Genomic DNA, 21,074 nt, shown 5'->3' on the forward strand with positions numbered 1-21,074 from the left:
GTCACATGATATAAACCCCTGCTTCAGTCAGACAGTGTGGGGGTTGGAGCAGGAAGGTTTGGTTGGAGCAGAGAACAGTTTTGAAGAGAGACAAAAGGAAAGTTTGGAAGAGTGCTGCGGTGGGCTGAGAAGTCCAAAAACCCTAGGTAAGGGGCACCTGGCTTGTGTAGAAGGAAGGCAAGAAGCCCCTCCACAAGCTGAAGGGCAGGAGAGGGAAGTAGCCCAAGGGAAGGAACCACCAGTTCAAGTGGTTCACCACTAACCTCAGGGCCCCTGGGTTGGGACCTGGAGAAGAGGGCGGGCCCAGGTCCCTCCCTCTCCACTCCACTCCTCAAGGACACTAGTGGGGTAATTAAAAATACTGGTTCAGAGGCAAGCAATGGCGCCCTGAACCTTCCCCAAAGAAGAGAACGCGCGAGACCCAGCATAACAGTACCGGCAATTTGTCACATTGCCTACAGCTTACTGATCCTAGTGCATTATGTATGGAGGATCAAATTCAGAGGTGACATATATGGTGGGATAAATTACACATTGATAAATGTATGTAAATTGGTGTAATTCAGCATGTGAGTGTAAAATGGTTTAATTAGATAAAAGAGAGGGTGGAATTGCAGAGTTAGAGCTGAAATGGGCTCTTGTGGAAATGCTTCTTTTATCATATTTTTTCTTTCTATTGGCTGCAAAGTCTCCCATATCATACCTGCTGAACCATCAGCATATAAATTGCCCCTGATTGTGCTCACTTATGTCAATTTACTGAAATGTAATTTACACCACTATTTATGTCACATCAGACGGGGCTCAGAATGTTCCTGACCCATCATTTCTAGGGAACAGAAAATACTACAAGTAACTCGTTGCTGAAGCCAAATAGGGATGACAATTCTCTGTTCACATGTACATGCAGCTCTGTTTTCCCATTTACTAGTTACTTCTACAGATGAAGTAGAATGGGCTTGAGCTGTGATTTTGAAGGTTGGGGGGGGACGGGTTGAACCTTGCTCATGATCCATATGGGGGTGAAAAAAGTAAACATAAGTATAAAAGTTAGCATGAGGGCCCTGGGGTAATTGCTGGCATTGTTTTATACTGCAAAATATAATTTCATTTAGAAGTGGATTTTGATGTTGTGCTAATATTTGTTTTACTGCTTCACTTTTATTATTTGACTTCAGTTAATGGAAGCTGTCTTTTAAGAAGAAGGTAAGAGTGTGTTTGAGACAAAGAGGAAGGATGTGTGGGATTTTGCTTGTGTTCAGGGAGTGGAAGATTCTGCCTCTGTAATCTCCCAAAAGGTCAGAACTTGAGTTTATAAACTTCTCAGTAAGCAAGGCAGATTCTCAAAGGTGTAACATTAGCAGTTGTTGGGGAACGGGGATTCCTCTAGGTATTACTAATCAACCTTTCACCTGTAGGTCACCAGTTGGAGTTTTGTGCATCTGAGCTAATGGATGTTTGGTAGTCCTGATAGAAGATGAATTTGATGAGTCCCAGTTCCAACTAACATGTCACAAACTCACCACTTCGCTTTGCACTAGATTATAACCTCTTCAGAGCAGGAAGTGTCTCTCACTATATATTTGTACAGTAGCTAGGCCAATGGGGCCATGATTAATATGGGCTAGTAGGGAGTAGCAATAGCCAAGATTGGTCTACTCACTATAAACGTGCAAGATGGCTACATGTAATTGTCTCACACATAACCGGTATGGTGATCTTAAAAATCAGAAAACTTACAAATATGCAATCTGATTGTTTTTTAAAAAGTCATCATTTTGGGGTCAATGTCATGATGTTTGGTGTCTGAATAATGCTTTGAACTTTTGGGGCTGGTAATACTAGGTTCATTCCAACATAGGTTCATGGATAGGGCTAAAGTCTCCTAGGTTTCCATTCGTGATAAGCTACTAGTCATTTCCACTGAAGTTTTGTGGGTAATCACAGAATTGGAGATGTTGCAGATGAGAGAGAGACATTAGATCAAACAGGTATTTTCCCTGTCCAAAGAAGGGCAATATATTTGGGTCTTGAATTTGAGGTCATTGCAGGTAACTATATCAATTAAAGTTACCCTGGGCAAGGGGTATCTATTTACCTCTATTGGCCCATTGATGAGGCATCTAAGCATCTGCCAAATATTTAAAAATAGAGATAATAATCTTTCTGCTTTTCATTACTTCCTCTGTTTTTTTCCTACAGAAAAGTTGTCAGATCTCATTTTCCAGTTGATAAAATATGTGGGGTAATTAACAGACCTAAGCAACTACAGTTCCAGTCAACCAGGGTTAATTGATTTTTATGGTTCCATAGCATTATGGTTCCAAGACCATTAATATTGACTTCCTTGCTCTTCAGTTACAACTTTCAGCCATGATTCAAGATTCTAAAACCTTGTGTTGCTGATGTTTCAATCAAGAATTACCAATCAGCTGGAACAGCAGTAAAAGGATGTTACTTACCACACCTGTGATGCAGTTAGCCTAGGTGAGAATTGCACAGTGGCTTTAATGCTCCTCATTTGATTTACTTCTGCCACAGCTTGCTCAAATGCTTGAGGAGAAATTGCCAGTAGTGCATCAGCACAGCAAGTTTTGATATAAATTAAGCAGCAGCTAAGTATTGATGCTGGACTGTTTGTAATCTGGAATCAGGGAAACAGTCACATCTTAGATGCTGTGAATTGTTATAAATGTTCAAGCCGCAGACAAAGTATATACATTAAACGTTTGTAAAGCTGTATTTGAATCTGGATGAAATTAAGAGGTATTTCCTGTCACTCTTACTTTTGGAGAAGTCTGCCACTTATCTCTTATTGCTGGTAGTTCTTTGCACAGTAACTAGGGATGCTGATTGCCATTTGCTGAGAAATACTGGAGCTCCAAGAGTAGTAGAGAAATGGCAAGAGTAAACTGATCAAACTACATTCCAGTAGAGGAGGCACTTCTGGCTAGCATAAATTAATATTACCGTGCATTTTGCCACCAAGTGTTTTGTAGCTCTCTGTCCAAGCAGTGCTACAATACCAAATGAATAAACTGAAACATGTGTAAGTGGGAGATGACAATAATTGGGGACTCTTAATGACTAAATAGATACTAGTATAGGGACTGCTGACTAATAATCCTACTATCCGGCCATCCAGTGAGATGCCTGCTGTGAAGGCTCTGCATTTAAAAATGGTGTCGCCTACTCTCCAATAAAGAAGCAGCCACTTGAGCATCAAGTTCCAAAGTAGACTGAATGAGAGGCTCCAATCAAGTAAATACTACCCTTTCACCTGGATAAAAATAGAATGTACAGGGGGAAGAACATTTTAAGGAAGAGCTTTCCTCAGTAGCTAACCAACAGCACTCTCTGCATCCAAGTAAAAGTGGAGAGACAGCAGGAACATTTAATCCCAGTAACATGTGATGCCAGAGGAACAAGACATCATACCTCTCTCCTCCAAACACACACACACACACACACACACTGCCTTTTTAATGGAGCACCGGGGAGGACCCTGGAAAAATTCTCACATACAAACAATGAACTGGGTAAAAGGCACTGCCAAACATTTCATTTTTTAACAACAATCATATGATAAAATGGATGACTCTACGTGTATAATGTGGGAATTAAATAAGGGTCTAACTTGGCCTGAAGAATACCACTGATGATAATGTGTGAAAGAGAAAAACTCAGCTTGACTCTCAGATCCTGGGTTAAATTGGCAGGAATGACAAAGACATATTTTTACTTGTAAACTCAAATGCTTGATATGGAATCACTGAGACACAATGAACACTGTACCATTTTCCAGAACTGCTTTTCACAGAAGAACTATATTTCCCTGTTTAGAACTTTCTCTCAATGTTGGGTAAAGTTGGTGTAAACTGGCAGCAAGTGCCGTAGGTGCCTATGTTCCTGTCTTTAGATGTGCACCGTTGCATCCCTCTAGGCATCTGCATGCCTATCTCTCAGTCCCAGAGCGATCCACAAATCAGGGGAAGACAAGTGGACAAACATCTAAGACACATGTGAGGTCCAATCCACTAGGCATTCTCTGAGAGAGTGGGAATGATTGTAATCCAATGGTTAGGGCACATACCTGGGAGATCCACGGTCCGGTCCTTCTGCTCCAATCACTCTTCCATTATTTATCCCCAGTGAAGAAGCCCCACATCAGAATATCCCAGAGTTCCATGTTTAGAACAACTCCTGAGAAGTGAGAGATCCCTTGTTCAACTCTTTTCTACCTCTCTGACAGGTGAGTGCTCTAACCCAGTAGTTTTCAACCAGAGGTATGCGCACCCCCTGGGGTACACAGAGGTCTTCCAGGGGGTGCATCAATTCATCTTGATATTTGCCTAGTTTTACAACAGGGAGCATAACAAGGTCTAGCAAAGTCAGTACAAACTAAAATTTCATATAGCCGATGACTTGTTTATACTGCTGTATATACTATACACTGAAATGTATAAGGACAATATTTATATTCCAACTGATTTTATAATTATATAATAAAAATGAGAAAGTCAGCAATTTTTCAGTAACAGTGTGTGTGACACTTTTGTATTTTTATGTCTGATTTTGTAAGGAAGTAGTTTTTAAGTGAGGGAAACTTGAGGTAGGCAAGACAAATCAGACTCCTGAAAGGGATACAATAGTCTGGAAAGGCTGAGAGCCACTGCTCTAACCACTGGGCTGAAAGTTATAAGATGGCATCTCCTCTTCTGGCCATGTTGTGTGGAGTGAGGCAGGCACCTAACTCATTCCCACAAGAAACTACGTAGGCACTTAAGCTGCCCGACTCCAGGCAATGGGTTTCAATTTGTGGGTCACTAAGCAAAGATAGGCATCTCTTCGATAGGCACCTATCTCCACGAGAGGAACAGGGCTTAGGAAACACCCCTCTAGTTGGCATCTCCCATTGCTTAGCAGAGGCAGCTTCCTGACTAGCAGGCTGGCTTTTGTGAATCGCAGTCTAAGGTACCTATCGCTCACTACTCAGAGTATAGGAATATAGGCACCCAACTCAGGTTTTGTGGATCACAGAGGTGGTCCTGTGATTTTTCTAGGCACCTAAAAGTTAACACAACACTCAGTTGCAACTCCGTTTCACTGCAATACCTAAGCCCCTTTCTGGATCTGGGCCTTTGCTATAGATTTGACATGGAAGCCACTCAGAGTCTCTGGTGTTGTGTGGCAGTATGAAATGCAAAAATAGATAGATAATGTCACTTACCATTGAGAGTTGATTGCACGTCACGTTTCCTGGTTTTATTAGAGATAGCCCTGGAGGAGACTCAGAAAAAGAATTAACAAGGGAAACTTTCACTCTTACATGTCCAAGTACAAAAGACAAACACAGAGAATGAAAGAGAGTCTTCAGATCCTGCCATCTGGCCTAGGGCAGCTGAGCAGCACAGTAGCAGACATTTCTTTCACCCACACTCATTACATGAGTTAATTCCATTCTGTCACAAGCTCACATTATGGGTGTGTCATGTGAGTACCCACTGCCTCAAGCTATTATTTCTAGTAGAAACAGGCATCGTATGAGCCCTCACAAAGATATTTAAACCAAGTTGTTTTGTACCATGGTACAGCTTGTCACAGAATGTGCATTGGCTATTTATACAGAAAGATACATAAAAACCTATTTGGCAAACAAGCTCATTGTTTTAAAAGTTCCACAGTCCTGCCAAATTAAGGGGAAAAGGTTCACTGTTTCTTGCTAGTGCACAGTGATACCTGAACCTGCAAGATGCTGGGCACCCTTAACTCTCAGTATGATCTGTCACAGAAACCAACACGCTAGTCTGCTGCGTGGGAGATGTTGAGGTGCACTGCCCCTGAGCTCTGGCCAGAATTGTGCCTCAGATGGAAGGGGTGCCATGCAAACTGCACCCTTCTGGGTCTGTGTTAACTATCCCCATTCCTCTGCTCTTTTTAGACCATGATGTCATCAGCAAAGAGAGTGGATTTAGTGTGTATTACTTCAGGCTGTCAAGGAAGGACATGGCTTTATTTTGGGTTGTCTTCTAATTTTTGATACTTGCATTTGGCAATTCTACCACCGGCCAGTTGGAAAATGTAATTTTAAAATGATGTTTTATGTATAGATGGGGTTTTCTATGGCACTTAGAAATAAGTGTCAAAATAAGAGTGTCGATACCATAGTACCTGAGCATCATGTCACACTTTGTTGCATCACTGTTCTGCCTCTGCTTCCTAAATGGGCTGATGTGTTCCCTTGGGGAGAAAATTCAGAGAGACAAGGTGGGTGAGGTAATATCTCTTACTAGGCCAGCCTTACCTCACTCACTCACCTTCTCTTGCTAATGTCCTGGGACCAACACAGCTACAACAACACTGCATATAACACTGGAGAAAAGTCAGACATTTCTGCCCTAGTACCCATTCTGGTATTTCCCTAGTATGAAAAATACTTCTCCTTCCTCCTCAAAGGTAGCAATAGAATGTAGAAAAGTTCTCTGATCCTTAACTTGTTATTAGAAACTAATGAAATTTCATTACTGAACCATTACAAACCCAGGAGCTCTTTATGACCTGACTGTTTACCATGAAGAAGTAAAGCGAAGTTGTTTGGCATTTGTTCCATAACGGAGGAAGTAAATCAGTGTTTTTTTCCCAAGTGGGGAGAAAAGGATAAAATAATGCGGAGCAAGTTTAAGATTCATGTTTTTAGGAAGCTATTTAAAAGCAATGGGCATTTTTTGTGAGAGGAGAATTCAATACCAAAATTTTCAAATTTGGGTGCCTAAAATCCATATTGTGGATTTAACTGTGTATTTAGGTGCTTACCAATAGGCAACCAAGTCTGAAAATTTAACTTTTTCCTGCTTGATTTCCCATTTTTCCTTTCATTTCTTTGAATCACCAAATTTATTTATTTTTTTTATTTCTCTTCCAGATTAGTTTCAGCTATATTATAAGCCAAAACAAAATTCCAGGCGTGAGAAAAAGCACTTAAAAGCATTTTTTTAGTTCATCAAACTTTTTTGCCTTTGCTGATTATGTCTATTTGTTTGCAGGGTACTTAAATTCTTATTAAAATAAAAGTTACAAAGTGCTCTTTTCAGGCCCGCCTACCTCCTTTTTCTCCTCTTCATATCTTGGATACTTTAAACATTTTTTTTTAAATCAGCTACAATACAATGTTCAGACTGGTTAAAACTCTACCTATATACAACTTCCTATGCATTCACTTGGTTGGAAGTGTTTGAACTCAAGGGGCTTGATTCTAATATACTGGCAATAAATTGTGAGCATAAATTTAAGCAGTATTGTCAATTCCAGGCATTCAAAACTCAGAGTTGGGGCCTGGAAAAAACCAACATGAAACTGACTTAAAATCATGTGATTTTAGTTTCTTTTTAATTTGCCTTCTTGGTTGCATCTTTTCAGTCTTTCCTCTACACCCACAAGAAACTTACTTTGAAAGAAAGAAATGTGAGATTGTCACGTAATCATATGACACTGTGACTTGAGGCTTTAAGCAAAAAAACCAACAAATTACTAAATATCACAAGACTTTCAATGAAAGTGTGAGAGCTGACAACACTATTTAGGCTCTGTCTGCATCATGTGATTGTCAGCTTGTGTACACATGCTCACGTTAGCCTCATCAAGCTAGCACAAGTATAAATAGCTGTGTAATGGCAGTAGCCCGGACAGTGGCAGCATGAGCCTAGCCTCCCTGAATGCAGACCCTCCATTTCTGGTGGGTTTGTACTTGACATTGCTAAGCTATGCCACTGCTGCCCATGCTACTGCAGCTATGCTACTATTTATACTTGTGCTAGCTCAATGAAACCTACCACGAGCATGTGTCCATGAGCAGGGGACTCACAGCCGTAGCTCATAGTATACATGTAGCCTCAAGTTCACTTTACGCTTCCAAAGTGGTGCAAACGGGACTTAGTGAATCTGAGGATCAGGCCCTGGATGTCCTATGAAATTAAATTCCAAGATTCACATTGGAGCGCATCAGTTCCAGTTCTGAAAAGTACACATAGAAAGCTTCTTTAAAGCTGAGCTGTGTCCTTTGCCATGCCATGCTTAAGGTTCAGAAAGAACACTCTCTCCCCCCGCCCCCCACTACTCAAATATTCATTCGTCCTTTGGGGGTTACATATGCCCTTGCAAAAAGGTATATCGAAGTGTGTTTGTGTGTGTGTGTGTGAGGGGGGAACCTTCATACAGTACCCTATAGTTAAATAACAGACTGAGAAGGGGAGTGATGAGTCTCTCAAGGAAACATAAACACTATGTACTCATTAGAAGACTCATTATAAATAAAGTGCAGGGAAGGTGCTCTGAGAGCAAGCTCTTTCGCTGGTATTTATTAGGACAAAGAGCTTCTTTAATAGGGCTACTGAAAAGCACTCTGCTGCAATCATTAATAGGCATTACCACTTTTACTGACTTCTTGGGAACAGCTTTGCCCTTCTCTCTGCCTTTGTATTAAAGGGACAAGCTCTTTATTCCATGCTTGTTCCAGAAATAAAAATCAGGCCTCAAATGCTGACAGCAGGGAGCGAAAGCCCCAGAGATTTTGCTCTTCAGCTTAAAGCCAGGGTTTGCAGCATGTATCGAAGGGGCAGACGGCTAATAGAAATGGAGATGCACTTCTCCTCCTTGGTTCCTTCTGTTTATCAGCTGCAACTGGATGTATCATCCCACCAGAGCAAAGTAAAGGGAGGGAGGGAGGGGAAGGAGTGGGGGAAATAAAAAAAAGAGAAAAGCTCTCTGATTAAAGTTGTGCATATGCTTTATTACCTTTGCCAAGCTGGAGGCCCGCCTGGCCTTTTCCAAACAATGTTTTGTTTACCAGTCTTCAAATCATAAGGATGGTGGTAGCTTAGCATCTGAACATAGCAAATACTTTATTTATTAGGTTGATACGTCACTGCTGGAGCACTGTGCAACTACCAAATTCTGTAACACAACCAAGGAAACATTGCAAGGTTGTTCTTTTCCCCTTTGGTGAAGCCTCATAGGATGGAAAATGCTGTTTTCAGGTGAGATTTCTTTCCCACTTGTGCTAAAATTTACCATGCTCTGTGAATCAGAGTGTGTGAGGAAGGCCGAGCTCAATGGATAATTTGAACTTTCTGCATTATGTGATTTTGATCCAGCTAATACCCATGTGATCAGTACCTGGAAGGAGAAACAAAAATAATAACAAGAGGGGGAAAAAGGCAAACGTTGGCGTTTTTAAAAAGTAAAAATTAGAAACACAGTAGTAGTAGTAGTACTATCATAGTGCCAAGTTCTCATGCATGTTAAACCCCAGCTTAAAGCCAAGGTCTGCAGCATGTATTGAAAAATGGCAGGCAACTAACAGACATGGGATGCACTTCTTCTGCCTTGATTCCTTCTGGGTTTTTTAGCTAAGCAGAGTTTCTGCTGAGATCCAGTACCTGCAATTATGAATGGTAATGTTGCCTTAGGGTGCAGTCTAGTCAGGGCTGCTTTGGAAGCATCGGGGCCCAGCAGAATGGCTGTCAAGTTGACTCAGCAAAGCTACACCCAAAAATGCCACTTTTAAACTGAAATAGGAGTATCCTTACAGGGATTTGCTTTAGTTTAAACACTGGTTTCAAAACCCAGTTAAGTTAAACTGCTGCAACTTTCTCATGTAGACAAGGCCTTACTCTGCTCCCACTAAAGTCAACCATTGAAAATGCCATGTCACCTATCTTTCTCTCCACATGTCCCACTCTATAGATTTCAAATGTTAGCAGATATAGGATGGCCACATTCTCCCTTACTCCATTGCCTGGAGGATTAACCACAGCTCAAAGATGTTAAGATGAAAAACATACTAGATGTCCGCTTTTCATTTTTAAAATCATGTTAAAATGACTTAAAAGTATAACAAAAACAAATAATTCTTGTGTCTAAGGCAAGTTTATAATGATAGTTCCATGACCAGAGGCTATTTGCCTGTGTTTTACAGTTTTGTATTGTAAGAGACCCCCAAAAATAGAAGTAAAATGAGCAAGCAGCACTGGTATTAGCTACCATCAAGTTATTTCCAAATAAAGCCTGTAGCAGCACTTTTCCCCTAGGTAATTCTCCACTCAGATTCTCGTACAGGAAGCTAGGGTTTGCTTATGATATTAGATTACTGGATGTTCTGTCTCAGGCAGAGGCACACACCTAGGACCAAGTCCCACCTAGCGATACAGAGTTCATTGGCATTCCAATGGGGTGAGGTTCCAGAGCATAGATGAGAGCTGAGTACCATTGATTCAGCCATCCATGTCTCTTCTCCAACACATTTTGGTTGCTGTGCTCACGGGACTGGCCACAGGGCATTTTTCACCACACTCTGCAGTTGCTGCACAGCTCAGTAATGCCTCATTTAAAAGCCGTGGAAAGTCTCCCACTGACTCTTAGATCAAGGCCCAAGTGCACATTTTTTCTCTGTAACCACTAATGGGTTACAGGACTTAGCCCTATTTTGTATGGATGGTTTAGCTTTTTGTTTTGCAAAGCTTCATTGATTGGATTTCAGTTTGCAGAACTGAAAACAAAACTAGGAACTGCTGAACTTCGAGTCCCATTTTATCTGAACTCCCCACAGCTTGGGGATTAGGCTATATGGTTCCAATCTTGGCCTTTCAGTGCTGCCTCTGGCACCGTGACAAACCAAAAAGCCTTGCTTATGGCAGGCCTGTGTTGAGTGTCTAACTTCCTTGAAAATGAATCTGGACAACTTCCCAGATAACATATCATTGCCTCTAATTCATATCTCAAGGATGAAGTTGATCAGGGAAGAAATGCGGAGGACTGGTGAGTTATTCTTGGTATTTATCAGTGTAACACCTGGAGGTGATCTGATCTTCCCGCCTCCTCAGAAAAATAAATCTGTCTTCTTAGCTAGCAAATCTGCACTCAGACACTTGTGAGCCAAATGTGCAGGTGTACAGTATGCGTACTACTACCGTGCCATCTGTAGACTCCCCTGCACGGCAGTTGTTTTACTGGGGGTTGCCTCCACTAGCAAGCATAAGTCCAGGAAACAGTTATACAGTGGTATGTGTTAAAAAGATAAAGCTTTATCTCACTAAGATCAGCTCAGCATGAGATCACATTGCAGAAACAGAAGCTTTCCCTGACTTACTGCTCAATAAGGGAAATATCATGGTAAGAAAAAAGGTTACAATGTATAGTCATGCAAACCCTTCATTCTGTACATATATGTACCAACACAAGCAGTCCCACTGAAGGCCACTAGCTCCTGTGGTTGATTCGCACCTTGGGAGGGTTTGGCCAGTTGTTCCATGAAGTCATGGATCCCCTCAACCCTTTTTGGCCTATAGCACTTCCCAGTCCTCCTTCCTACGTAAGCATGGGGAACCGTTGTGAAGGCTGTACTCCAAACTTACTTCTACAGTGGAATCACACCCATTCCCAGGGCCAACCATAGCATTTGTTGTCAGACCTATGAAAATTTTTGCCACCAAGCCCTCTCCCCACCCGACCCTCCCAAAATACCTGACCCCATCCCAGCTTCCCCTGAAACTAAATTAATTGACACTTGCCCATTATACTCTGCCTTACTATGAATGAATAACACAGTTGTCACAGTTTTTATAAGTAAAGAGGCTCACAATGGGTCTACAAAACCAGGAACATATTTTTTATATGTTCTGTTATGACAGAAAACAGCATCCTGATCTGCTTTGTGTAAACCCAAAGGAGCTGCCAGCCAGCATGATGAGCTGGTGAAATTGACAGCAGACTGGACAAGCACGTGTACACTTCAGAGACCTCCCTCAGGTCTGTCATTTGAGAACGTTGTCCCTTTCCCTTTACTGCCATGGAGTTGACCAAAGAGCCAGCTGTCCCCCATATATCGATTCAGTTCCAGGCCAAGTTTGATTTGAAGGCACAGAAACAGCTGGAGACTTGTCCTAGTGCCAACAGGGCATAGCTTGGACAACACAATCTGGGGCCTTTCCAAGTATTCCAAGGATCAATTATTTGATTTTTTTCTGGACCCTAAAGCCGCTCTGGAAGATGATGAGGAGGCCTATGAAAAATCAGTGACAAGTTTTCAATCATAGTGCTTGGAGGCATCAGTTTACAACATTTTATATTCTCAAGGATGAGGGGTAGACACTTCTATTTATTTATTTTTAGATTTTCCTTTAAAATTTCTTGATGCCAAATTAGGTAGGTCCATCAGCTTTACAGGCATGCAAAGATCAAGTCTACCAATTCCACTGTTGTCAGGGCTCTCTGAACACATGAAGGTAGGCAGAATTTGCCACTAGATGAGTGAGTTAGTATTTAGCTACTAGAAATTGCTGGCAATTATATAAACATTACTTCCAAACATTTCTCAACTGCACAAATTTCCTTTCTGATCCTCATATTTTCAAGCATTAATTTTATTTCATTATAATGTTTTCTCATGCCACAGTCTTCTATCTTGGACAGTAGTAGGTACAAAAGTCTACCTGGTCCAACCCTATTCAACTACTTTAGGGTGAGTACTTACTGCACTCTCACTCCAGACTTTTGTAGACCTGATTCAGCCAGTCCCTTACATGCAAAACTCCCACTGATTTGAGTGAGAGTTCCGCTCACGGAGCACTTGAAGGAGCAAGTTCAGTTGAAATACATAAGTGTTCTTACCTACTATTGATGAATACTATGGGTGTGCTATGCTTGGAGGTGGTGTATATTTACATTCTGGCCCTGTCTGATTGCAAGGTAATAGTTTTTGTCTTCTTTGAGGCCTATCCCATTGAAGTACAGTACAATATCAAGTATTCTAATGCCATTAAGATCAGAGTTTTGGATAGCTGAGGGAATGTTGACTAAAATTAATAGATCTGGGGTGACCTTTTCCTTTTATGAATGACAGGGTGATTCTGATAATGGAAGCTTGGATAATTGAACTTGTGTACAACAGAACCTCGATTTTTATGAACACCAATCTTACAAATGACCGGTTTTACAAACCGTTTTCCCTGATGGGATGGAGGGGAGAGGGAAGGGAAATCACATAACAAAAGTGATGTCAGTAAAGAACAACTTGACATCCCTTCACATTCCTATGCCTTCAGTGCATTGGAAATCACGTGGCAGTGGTTTGAAGGTCAAGAAGAAAGCAACACAGTGCACCAGCTTGCAACTTATGTGCTACATCTACTGTAATTTTCAAATGGTTAATTATATGAATGTTTTGATTTTATGAACTCAATTCACAATTCATTCATAAAACAGGTGTTCAACTCTATGTTGGTTAGACAACCAGACAATCCCCCAGACATTTCTGAATTAAAGTAATAGTATTTAGAATTTGGTATTAAAAAACCTAAGCCTTATAAATGGTGCACATTGTGCTTGGAGTTGAGCAAAATTGGCTAGAAAAGAGACTGAGGCCATCTTTTTTCTGTGACATTTAATTTACCTCCAGGGCAGTGTTTTCCCCAGGAACTGAAATTAGGGGGGTGTTCAAATTTACGGGGGTGGGGAGAGTGTCAGGGCCGATGAGGGGTGGGACTGTGAGGCTGACGGTGGGCTGTGCTTGGAGGAGTAAAAACTGAAAAATGTTTCATGACCATTTTATTAGATTTAACTCATGTTTTAAAATCATCACACAAATTAAAGTTGGCTATGCAAGCGTTCTATGAAGCACTACGTCTACATCCCTCTTGGTTTCTTGTTATAATTTTGCACAACTCTGTTAATGAACTTCTTGAATGCAATGCATTCATCTTTGGTAGCTTCTTGTGTGTCCGGTATTTCTGTTCCTTCAATTGATATGCTCATTAGTTCATTCACATGATCAGGCAGAAGGCAACTTCTTTCAGAACACAAAATTCTATTCAATGATGAAAAAGAATCCTCAACTGTAGCTTTTGTGACTGGGAGTAACAAGAGATGAATTCCTACTTCTTTCATTCCAGGAAACATAGCGTAAAGATCGGATCGAGCCACTAGTGATGATAAAAAAGAAGTTGAAGTCAAATCTTCATTCATTCGTCATATGATATTCCATTCTGTGTTCAAATTTTCTCTTCTGTCCTGAGCACATGGCAGCCTCATTGCTGGGCTCAACTCATTCCACTCAACTGTTGGTGTTTTATAGGACAGGGGTCTGTAAAAGCTACGTAGAGGTTAAGTAGAATCTAGGTGTCGCTGTTGTAGACTTTTAAGAATCAAGTTGTTCAGTTGTCTTAACAAACACTTCTTGTCCTCTTCACATAAGGATTCCATATAAATGCCTTCATTAGTCAACTTCTGGACTGAAGTCTTTGCTTCTTCCAGTACTTTTTCAATGGATAGCTCTCTGATTGATCCAAATGTAGCTTTTATTGCTGGACAAAGATCTACTACTGTTGTAGCAGATTCCTGGATGGCATTGTTTAATGACCCAAGTGGTTTCATCAGTAGACTTAGGAGAGAGAATGTCAATAGTCTTCCCTGAATGTAGTAGCAAAAGTAATCCACCAACCTCACTGCTTAGATCCATCCCATCTTGGTAGATACTTTCCAAAGTCAGTAATAATGGCTGGAGTAATTTTAAGACAACAGCCAAAGATCGTTCATGAGAAAGCCAGAGGGGTTCCCCAGGTTGGACTAATTTGAACTTTAGTCCCAGTGTATCTTCTATATTTTCCAAGATATTCAGTCTTTTTGGACTCTTGCTGAAAAAAGAATATAATGAAGACATTAAATTTACAGCTTTTTTAATGTCTTTTGAAGAGTCTGCAGCTTGTTCTAGCACTAGTTGGAGTAGATGGCCTCTGCAGTGTGTATAGGAGAGATTAGGGTTACACTTTTCTCTGAGCAAAGCTTGTACTCCACCATGTCTTCCAGAGAAGTTTGCAGTTCCATCAAATGCACAAGCTTCCATCTGTCTGGGGTCAAATTGACAAGCATTTAACTCTTCTAAGATGTGGGTTGTCACAGATGGAGCCGATGTGTCTTCTATAACTTGAACATCTAGAAATGCATTTATTGGCCTACCACTGACATCAAGATAATGTACACAATGACTTAGTACTTGATGCCCATTTGCATCGGTGCATTCATCAGCCATGTATGCAATTTTTTTGAATGTGGTGAGAGAGTTCTTCACTTTTTTAACTGTTGAGACTTTCACTGTTGTACCACATGCTTCTAGCCAGTCAGTTGAGTTTCTTGCAGAAAGATAGTGATCATTTGCTGGTCTTGTTCAGAACCAGTGTTCAACTTCAGGATAAACAAGTGACAATACATTTAATATTGGCCTCCAGTTTGTAGTGTGTGGTATCTCTTGCTTAAATAGAAAGTATGATGCCACAGCCATGTTTGTTCGCATGAACTGTGTTGTGTCTCCAGCATTCTTAATAGCCTGATTAACACTCACCAGCATTGTCCTTGGTCAGTGGAGACTCAGAGTTCAGAGGTGCTTTCACATGAGTTCACCTCCCAGGTGGGGGGCAAGAAGGTACCTTGCTCATTCCTCCAGCTGCTCACTGTTCACTATGGCCACTGTTGTTCGCTGTGTCACCGTTCACTCCATCGCTCTGTTGCGAATGGCCATGAGCCATCATCTTCTGCTGCCACCTGCCACTGTGACCTCTGTGAATTAGTCTCTTGAGGTTCCACCCAGCTCTCAGTGATTTCAGGTGAGCTCTCAGTGGGGGAACCTCGCTGCTAGTGCAGACTGGGATATCTCTTCCACAGAAACACTGTCCCACAGCAGGTCTAAGCACTTAGACCTGATTATCAGTGATTTCAGCTGTAGTGGTCACTTAACAAAACAAAAGACACCTATGGAGCCTAATCAGCTCTGTCTTTAAACAGTGGAGAGGGGCAGTTCAAATAGTACTTGTGACTCAGGCAGACCATCAAGCAAAACACCTGTCCCCACCCTCTCTCTTGATGCCCTCAGTCAGCACAGGCTAAGTACAGTTCTACTGCCCTTTACTCATACAGTAAGAATAACAACATTTCATTATCTCCCCCCCACCCATTCAAGTGATTTGTAACCCAACCCCAGCCAAAATCTATCACTTGGGCAACACAGCTCTGTTAGCTGGATACCTAGGTAGATGAGGTGTGAATATAAATACAATCTGGTCCTGAAGCCTTTCCCCTCAGCCCCCAGCTCATCACTAGCTGTCAGGGAGAGCTCATTTAGACTTTGCTTACCAATCATAATTTGAAATTATTAGGTTGGCCAACATCACCGAAATTAATGCATTGATATTGTCATAAAAACAAAAGCTGTATAAGGAAGCTAGTTTATGTTCATACTTTTCAAATCTATTATACTTTTTCAGATACACATATTTTATCATACACTTTATATGCTTTTAAAGTGTGTATTAATGTTTCAATTTCAATTCAAATTTCCAAACAATCACTAAATTGGCAACACTGCATATAACTAGTTCACAAAACTGAGGGGGGTGGGAGTGTTGGGGAAATTCAGGGCATTGTAGGGAAATCCCTGCTCCAGGGCACAATAGTTAATGTAAGAGTCAAACAGTCTAAAAGTTAGCCTGAGTTGCATGAAACTATATGACTGTATGCTACACTGTTAGAAAATTCTGCCTTTATCTGGTAAAACAATGCAGAGATAAAGCATCAGTAGCTCTATTTTTGCTTCTCTGTAGCCTGGTAAGATGAAACATTAATTTGATGGAAAGGGCGATCAAATTAGCCAAAGAAGCCCAACTGTGAATGATGGACTCTCAATGGATCTGTTTATAGTTTACTATAGCACAGTGGTTCCCAAACTTTAACAACCCTCGAACCCCTTTCACAAAAATGTAAAATCTTGTGACCCCCATCCTAAAAATGAATATTTCCAGGGATTTTCTCCCTTACCTCAGCATAAATTATAAAAGCAGTGATGTTGGAAATATAAAATTTTTTTATGACATGCTTATTACACACTATTGATTATTATTTATCATTACGGTATTTTTATTACATTATGAAAATGGCAATACTCTTCCAAGATCTCACTTTTGTAGCTTGTATCACTTTTGATTAAGCCTGTTATAAGACAAAGCTCCTATCAGAGGCACCAGTAGAAAAAAGGGGTGCGGGGGCAAAGCCCCCCATGCACCCCAGGGCACGTGACCCTCATCACCCCCGCTCCCCTCATTCTGGCACCTCTGGCTCCTATGGTTCATCAAGTATCAGATATGAAACAGCATGAAGATATTTAAGAAGCCAACTCAAAGAGTTCCTCCTCAGGCCTTGAGCAGTCCAGGCAAACAATGCATGTTACAACAAAGCTTAAAGTGTTCTTCATAATAATTTTAAAAACAACACTAGCTGCCTGTTTAATTTTAAAAACAGCAAAAAATATTCACCTCCCTTTCCATTTCTTATAAGGGGTCTTGACGTTTAAATCTCCTCAGTGTGATAGATATGCTTGATTTGATCTGCTTACTCTTGGAAGTCCCCAAGGCTCCATGCTGCAGGCTCCATGCTGCCTGGGGTCCCTAGGGACAGCTCTGTCCACCATTAGGAAATTTTTTCCTGAGAACCCCCTGTAACATTTCATGAACCCCCAGGGGTTCACAAACCCCAGTTTGGGAACCACTGCTATAGCAAAAGGGTTGTAGGGGAGTGTAGATGCTGATAAAAGAGCATACCTTTCCAAGCTGTTTTTGAAAAGAATGTCAGCTCCCTAGCTTATGAGATATAGCCTTTGCACAAGAGGTTGATAGGAGCTGGCAGTTTTTGAATCAAGCAGTTGTTGCAGTGCTCTGAGGAAAGAACCACTGCCAGCGTTTAGACTGAAATGACCATGTTTGCTGAGAGTCAAAATGGGTGTCCTCATCCATGGATAGATGACACATTAGATAAGTGCTAGAACAAGTCAATTGACAGGCAGCAAACAAATGCATGTGGTAAGATTGGATACCCTCTAGATCATATAGAATTCAAATATCATATTGACTATAGCTTACTAAGAAAAATCACCGAAACATACAGTCAACTTCTGTAATGGATTCAGGGAGCAGTTTAATAGAAATCTCAAGAAGGAATGTAATTAGACTGTGTCAATTAGGCTGCTTGGGGATTTCTAGCTTCTGCTGTTGCTAGCTCGGAACCCTAACAGGATGATTAGGATTAACTGAAATCAGCCTGATTGATTAGGGTATATAAACCGACATATGCCAAATTCTGGGGAAGATAGTGTGTTGGAGTCTGAATCCATCTGGAGCTATGTGAGTCAGGAGAATGACTTTGCTCTGCTGGCCTTGGAGAAAGTGGCAGATCAAGATGAAATGTAAACAATATAAGACTCAGGAGGTGGCACAAAGAAGCTATTGAGGAAAAGTACTGAATGCATCTGCTGTGATACTGTGCTAAAACCATCAGTTCTATGAACATTGTCATTAGTCTTTGGAATTAATATTTAACAGTTTTTACAAGGATTTAAAAACTATTTATTTACTGTACTACTTTTTAGGTTCAAATTCTAAAGTCTCCACTCCGTCCATTTGAAAAATTCCTGAGGACGTCAGAATTTTGCTATTACTGGGTGCAAAAGTGTGTGCACAGATCCTTGCACGTCTTCGTGTCTCGGTGTGCAAACTGGTGGTTTTGTGCAGAGATAAGGCACTAGGCATGAGGTTTACATTTGCATGGCAGTTACCTGAAATGTGGACACAAATGACTATTTGTGCTCACCTCAAGGCTTCAGCCTGGTTATGAAACATCAAAGGTCCAATCTACACCATACACTGGAACCAGGTTTACAATCTGGTTTTGGGACAACTGAATTGACATGGCTTTATTTGCTGTCTAGAAAGAGCTTTAAAGTCACTAACTAAAGTGTAGAGTAAAGACTGAAAACCCCCCAACAACGTGGTATTATTAAAAGATACTACTCTAGAGCAAGGCCAAGCAGTCCAGCAGGAGCCAGCGAGACCTGATCCTAGTCATTACCACTCATACTAGGGAGAGGATATGTCAAGGGTAGGGAATGTCTTGTGGGACCAACAATATGGCAACTTACTTTCAGCTAAGTAGAGTATAGCAGTTAAGGATGTACACTTTAATAACAGTCTAGGCCACTTTGTGCATTGGCAGGGATGCTAATATACAGCAGCCCCTCACTGTTCCTACAGAAACCCTGCAATATTCCCTCTTGTCCCTGGTCCACACTCGAGAGAAAAAATATTGTTGCAGAAATGATTTTTAAAACACTTTCACATCTGAAACCTTTCATTTCTTCACTATGATTTCTCTTCAGTTTGAGACTATGATGTGAGACTCTTTCTGAATACAGCCCTTAGCACCTGGTGCTTGCTGGGGCTCCTTCCTTTGCAAAATGTGAAGGCTCTTGTGGGCTTCGAACTAGTAGCTCAAATTTTTCACATTTTCTTATTACCACTATGTTGTTGATGTTAAAACCCATCCTTGCCTGAGCTTCCTACACAGTGGAGTTTGTGCGCTCTAACTTCCAGTAGAGGACTGTGCCGTATTGTCAAGTGTGGAACACGTTGGTGTGAGTTTTGATTTGGGATAAATGAGAGCGATCATATTGTATTAAATTTACTGGACTGAATTATGTATTATTATCGTTTATAGGGTGAAATTTCATTGGATAACATTCTTATTTCCATTGATTGCAGTGGGAGTTTGCCTGAGTCAGAAAAAAACAAAAAACGGAGCAAGGACTTCAGGATTTGACTCTGCACTCCTCAGAATTAGTACCTGGTTGAATTAACTTGATATTATTAATTATTATTTTTATTAGATTACAGAACACCTGTTAAGCAAACACTCACATCAAGAAAACAGGTAGCATTGTAATAATTGAGTGCCATAATTATATACATGAGACTTTAATTACGTTCACTTAGTTACTTGTTGACTTGTCAAAGCAGTTTGCTTAATTTTACTGGGGACATAGAGGTTTCCCCCCTGCCCTTGCCTCCACTCTGACCCTTTACATCACATTAGTAGGGCAGCTCATGTCTACACTAGAGCCAGTCAACATTTTTTCCAATGTTTCCAAGTTTTTTCATTGAAAAATGGCTTTTTCTCAAAAATGGAAAATATTCAAATATGTTTTGTTTCTATTGAAATTTCTGTATTAATAGTTTTATCTAAATGTTTATCAGAAATGTTATAGAAATTATTATTGAAGTGGCTATTGAAATTTGGTGTTTATCCAAAATCTAGTTTTCACTAAACACATATATTTGATAATGTTTCCTCTAACATTTCTGATAAAAAAATCCCATGAAATTTTTTCACAAAAATAAAAGATATGGTTCTGTTTTGAATCTTCCAAAGCAGAAACAACTTTGAAATTTTGATTTTTTTTCACAATTATTAAGGAAATAATTTTGATCAACTGTAGTCTACCACTTTGCCTTTCTGGTAGCTGTTGTATATTTTTAGTTCTTTCATTGAGATTGATCCCCTTTCTGAAGGCATATTTCATTGTGTCTGGCCTTCTATAAAAAGGGTTAGTAAATACTATCATTAGTTGGGATTATTGTGGATATGTTCTTCTTTGTGCTGATATTTTTATAATTGTTCCTTTGATAACCTACTTTGTGTTAAATGGGTTTTTTTTTCAATTGGCTTTCAGATATATTTCTCCACTATACATGGTGCTAGACCTCCCATCATTTTTATTTAAAAAAAAAATCTAATCACCAATTTTCATGTAGGTATTTAACATTATTTTTCTTTATTATGATTTCTCAGTATCCAAACTATCAAAAGATGTAGCAGCTAGCACTACCCTCTACCAATAGGTTGCGCCACAATTTTGCTCAGTTACAATATGTTCTGTACAAGTTTTGATGGAAAGTCTGTGAGACTTGGAAAAAATAAAAATGCTTTTAAAATGATGGCATTTGACCAAAGGGAAAAAATGATTGAAAGTCAAAAGTGTAATATAGGCTGGAAATTCTTGAACAGATGTAGCAGGTGTAAACATGTTTTCTTATCTTGGTTCCTGGATTTTACATCCTCCTACAAGACTTCTATGTACTCAAAAAAAAAAGGTTATATGTACAGATGGTAAACTGCTAAAATGCCCAGAAGGTCCAAAACTCATCTGT

The 21,074-nt window shown here is 40.4% G+C and overlaps 1 long non-coding RNA gene across 1 annotated transcript; it reads left to right on the forward strand.

The window, feature by feature from the left end:
* The first annotated feature begins 2,366 nt into the window (after window positions 1–2,366).
* Window positions 2,367–19,950, forward strand: LOC120399179. The gene is made up of 4 exons (XR_005595010.1): window positions 2,367–2,487; window positions 4,153–4,252; window positions 8,909–9,032; window positions 19,629–19,950. It is a non-coding gene; the product is annotated as an uncharacterized LOC120399179 (long non-coding RNA).
* Window positions 19,951–21,074: the final 1,124 nt, after the last annotated feature.

The sequence above is a fragment of the Mauremys reevesii genome, linkage group 2 (genome assembly GCF_016161935.1).
Source record: "Mauremys reevesii isolate NIE-2019 linkage group 2, ASM1616193v1, whole genome shotgun sequence".
In the NCBI taxonomy this organism is placed as follows: domain Eukaryota; kingdom Metazoa; phylum Chordata; order Testudines; family Geoemydidae; genus Mauremys; species Mauremys reevesii.